At 40.4% G+C, this 5,132-nt stretch overlaps 1 pseudogene; it reads right to left on the bottom strand.

The window, feature by feature from the left end:
* Positions 1 to 3,656: 3,656 nt before the first annotated feature.
* LOC132491656 (ferritin light chain-like) lies at positions 3,657 to 4,242 on the bottom strand (annotated as a pseudogene).
* Positions 4,243 to 5,132: the final 890 nt, after the last annotated feature.

Genomic DNA, 5,132 nt, shown 5'->3' with positions numbered 1-5,132 from the left:
AGTAAAAAAGTCTCATTCTAGTAAAAGCAAACCATGTGTGTATATGTGTGTGTAAGCAATACCGGTTAAAAGGTCACATTAGAATTTTCTTCTCACTTAGTAAGTAAACAACCTTGTTTTGTATAGAACTAAGCTGATGCTAAAAGGAGCGCTTTGATTTTTTTTTTATCCCTTGTGACCTTTTAATGACCTTTGGATGCAGACTATAGATAAAGAATATTCTGAAGGTGAAAGAGAAAAATTCCTTGGGGGTATGTTTTTGTTAAGTGTTTAACATCACTGAATTCTCAGATCTTACATATTTTTATAACACAGAACACATACTCTAAATGCAGGTGTATTCCTTTAACTGCAAGTATTTATTTAACAAATTTCCTCTCAAGTCTTCTGGTGTCAGACACAGTATGACAGTAGTTAAGGATCTGTCATCATTCCCATTAAAAACCTTATTGTTTAGGCTTTGCTTCCTTGACTGTTTCAAATTACATCTAGCTGAGACTTGCCAAAGAAGTTGTCAGCTTAGATATGACTTCGATTTTGAAAAACTGTTGAAAATAGGAAAGCCATTTATAGTGACAGAAAAAGAGAATTTGGCTGGCATCAAATGTCTTTTCTTGCTGAAATATACTTGTTCATGAAGTTTTCCAAACAATTGCAGTATGGATTAGTACATTTTGACACTTTAAAAATAAGCATGCTTTAAAATGGGATAGATAATTAACTGGAAAAATATATGTCTCCGTGTATATTAGAAATGTTTCCTGGCTTCATTTTATCACAAGTGTCCAATATGTCACTATGATAGGATTGAAATGGCAAGATTCTATTTATACAGAATATGAATCAGGAACATCTCCAGAAACATCTACCACAAAAAGAACATTTGCATAAGAATATGCATTTTCATCTCTTTGGTATAGTCAGGGAATTAGGTTAAAACTATAGTTTTTTGTATAATGCTTATATTCAGCATAAAGTAAAACTCAATAGGTTAATCAGTAATTAGATCTCTCAAGAAAAGACTTTTCTGAATTGTAAAACTCTAACAGAATCACCCAGAATGCAGTTCAGAGAGATAAAAAGATGGGAAAATAGAAGAGAAATTAAGAGGCATGGAGGAAAGAATTAAAAGCTCCAACATTTATCTAATAAGAGTTCTAAGAGAGATTAGAGAGAATGGGGCAGAGTTAATATTCTAAGAGATTATGGCCGAAATTTTTTTTTTCAGAATTGAAGAAAGACATGATTCCTCAAATATAGCAAGCAAGCAACACTAAGTTGCAAGCAAGATTTGAAAAACAAATCCATACCTAGAAAATCTAAAAACTACCAGAAAAAAGAAGTGAGGTTCTTATTCTTTTCTAGGTAGAAAATTTTACTGATGACAGGCTTCTCACAGCAAAAAGTAGATGCCAGATATCAATTAAATAATTTTTGCAAAGTCCTATGGGGAAGCAAGCTGGGATTCCATTCCCAGCTAAAATATTGGTCAGGAAAGAGTGTAAAATGTAGACAAATGTAGATATACAAAGACTGAGAGTTTATTGTTCCGTTTATTGTTTATAGAGTTTATTATTCATTGATTATTCTTTCTGCTGAAAGACCTACTCGTATATTTACTTCAGTAAGAAGCAAAAAGGAAAAAGTGGGAGGCAAATAAAAGAGGAAAGTATGTTGTTAAATGCAAATTAGTGTTGGCTGTTTCCTCTCCTTCCCCTTTCCCCTGCCCACGCCCTTCAAGCCTTCAGTAACACAGTGAGGGGAGAGGCTGTTTGAGTTAAAGCCATACTAAGGTCCTCTTCTGTTTGGTGGCATGAAGACTTTTTTATGGAGATACAATTTACATATAACATTATATTAGTTTCAGGTGTACCACACAATGATTTGATACATGTGTATATTGTGAAATGATCACCACATTAAGTCTAGTTAATCCATCACCACAGAAAGTTACAAATAATTGTTTTCTTGTGATGAGAACTTTTAAGATCTACTCTCTTAGCAACTTTCAAATGTACAATGCAGCATTATCAACTACAGTCACCAAGCTGTATGTTACCTCTGAGATTTTGATTAAAAAGAGCATTTGCTGAAAACACATATTAAAAGTTTGAAAGCCACCACAGAACAAATACAAATAGAATTAGGAAGTGGAGCTAAACCAACCTCTGAACTTTGTGATAATTCCACTTTAAGAATGCACTTTTTAGGGTTTCCATGGTGGCGCAGTGGTTGAGAGTCCGCCTGCCAATGCAGGGGACACGGGTTCGTGCCCCGGTCCGGGAAGATCCCACATGCCGCGGAGCGGCTGGGCTCATGAGCCATGGCCGCTGAGCCTGCGCATCCGGAGCCTGTGCTCTGCAATGGGAGAGGCCACAAGAGTGAGAGGCCCGCGTACCGCAAAAAAAAAAAAATAAAAAATGCACTTTTTAGTCTTGACCTCCATGTCCTGGTCAAGGTGAAGTCTGGTTTCTCTCCAGTTCTCTCATTAAAACAGAAGCTCAACTGATTGGTTCTTTCTTTTTAACCCACCCTTTTTCCATGCAAAAGACACTAGTGTCCTTCTGGAAAAGTTAAGAATATAGACACTCCCCTAAGCTATCTGTAGATGCTGTGGGTTAGGAAGATATTTTGTTAAACTTCATTTAACTGAAGGGATATAGGGTTGTTTTGGAGAAGGGAAGGGAAATGCTCAAAAAATGAAGTATCTCTAAAATGACAGCTGTGATACCTACTGTTTATTGAGTATCTGCATATGCCAAGCACATTACATTAACTTCTTTAACTCTAAAAATGACCTTACACTTTTGATATCATCAATCCTGTTTTAAAGATGTGACGATGGAACAGCTTGTCAAAGGGACCCTGAATTTGAGGGCAGGCTGAACCTCTGGTTCTACCTCTTTTTTTTTTTTTTTTTTTGGTGGTACGCGGGCCTCTCACTGTTGTGGCCTCTCCCATTGCGGAGAGCACAGGCTCCGGACGCGCAGGCTCAGTGGCCATGCTTCACGGGCCTAGCTGCTCCACAGCATGTGGAATCTTCCCAGACAGGGGCACGAACCCATGTCCCCTGCATCGGCAGGCGGACTCTCAACCACTGCGCCACCAGGGAAGCCCTGGTTCTACCTCTTTATTCTCTCTACTCTGTAATGCTGTATCTTCAATAATATCCTCACCTATGAGAATCTTGTTCTAATGCTTGATATATCTTGATCTTTTGAAACTGGGGGAGAAATAAGTGTACAAAGCAAGATACACAGTTTTGCATTCTTCAATAGTGTTTTTTCACTTTTAGTTTTTGACACACTATGTGATGTGTAAAATGAAAAAAATATAAAATAGGGCTTGTCCACAGTGGGCTAAATCTTTAATTCTCTTAAGAACATTAGTGGATTTTTAAAAGGCATTCTATATACTAATGTTTGGTATGTGCGTAATTTTATTTTTTTGTTGGGGGGATGGTTGGTGATTAGTATGTTCTCTAGAAGAGATAGAACTTGTGATTTTTTTTTTTTTTTTTTTTTTTTTTTTGCTGCAAAAAGCTTTATTGTTTCCATTTGGTCCAAGGCTTGGGAGAGAGCTCCAGGGCGGTTAAAAAGCTGCCTAGTGGCTGCAGAGCGAGGCTTCAGGAAAAGCTCTGACAGCAGAGGGGCTCCTCAGAGGCCGCTGGACTTCAGAGACTCCTGTTCGTGCTCGAGGGTGAGCCTTTCAAAGAGATACTCGCCCAGCCCAGCCTGCAGACCAGCCAGCCTGCGGAGGTTGGTCAGGTGGTCGCCCATCTGCTTGATGAGTTTCACCTGCTCCTCTAGGAAGCGGCTCTCCCGGAAGTCGTAGAGGTAGGAGTCTGCGCAGTCAGAACCCAGGGCGTGCAGATCCGATAGTGCGTGGTTCAGGTTCTTCTCCCTGAGAATGGCGGTTTCCATAGCGTCCTGGGTTTCACCCCACTCATCTTGAGAAGGCTTCCGCACGTCTTGGAAAAGGGCGTGGCTCCAGCACTGGTTTTGCATTTTCAAGAGACGCTGGGCGCCCTCGGGCTTTTCCTCGGCCAATTCCTGAAGAAAGTGGCCCACGCCGTGCAGAGCCACATCGTCGGGTTCGAAATAGGAGCCCAGAGAGAGGTAAGTGGCCCCCCCCCCGCAGATGCATGTTGAACAGGCGGTGGACGGCGGCCTCCACCTCGGTAGAATAATTCTGACGAATCTGGGAGCTCATGGTTGATTGGTAGTAAGGAGCTAATAGCAAAAAATGGTGTTGGCTGGTCCTGGAGGCCGAGGACGGCTGAGTGGCTGATTCCAAAGGTTGTGACTGGAAAAAAGTTTGGAGGGTGGTCAGAAGCTGGGGCAAGGAACGTCCCTGGGTCTGTTCATTCCAAACACTGTTGAAGCAAAAGACAGGTCTGCAGGACAGCTGAGCACACTGCCTAAAGTGATTTTTTAAAAAAGAATCACATTATGGTAAACCAAATTATAAATAGGCAATAATTTATTAAAGTCTAAATGAAAAGTTTCCTCTGTTAAAGAGGGTGCTGTTAGGTGGTATCCTGCTCTCTGAATGCTCGGGGTTAGAAGGTGCTTTTTGATAGTGTGTTCTCACCTCTGAGCCCTAACCAACATAGAGATGGAAAAAGCCGTTTGGCTATATTAATGTTCCTCAAGCTGCTGTTGAGAAAACTACATAAAATTGGAGAAAACTCTGTCCATGTGAATTCGACCCTACCTAAGAGAACAGCTTCAGGGCCTTTAAGATGCAAAAGCTGTATTCTGATTGCCAGAGCACATGTGAATTGTTCAATCTCTTCATCAGAATTTGGCTTCCCATGTAGGTTTCACGACAGGGAAGAATCTACTGAGCAACATTCTGGCTGTTCCATTAGTCTCTTATGAATTTGTATGATGTTCTTTTGTTTTTGAGAAACTGATCTCTGTCTAGGATATTCACAAAATCCAATTTCTGAGCCTTTAGAACTGAAGCCCCATTTCTGGATTAAGATGCTCTCTTCTGAGGCCTCTAGGCCTCTACCTAGTGATGACCATTTCTGGACACACCCCTTCAATCTAGACAATCCTTCTGGCTCATCTGTGTTTTATTTCGTTTGTTCTGTGTGTGTTCACAATTATCCAGTATTGAGATTG

Source organism: Mesoplodon densirostris, chromosome 6, assembly GCF_025265405.1.
Source record: "Mesoplodon densirostris isolate mMesDen1 chromosome 6, mMesDen1 primary haplotype, whole genome shotgun sequence".
Classification (NCBI taxonomy): Eukaryota; Metazoa; Chordata; class Mammalia; order Artiodactyla; family Ziphiidae; genus Mesoplodon; species Mesoplodon densirostris.
This window is presented reverse-complemented; position numbering and strand designations above follow the sequence as displayed.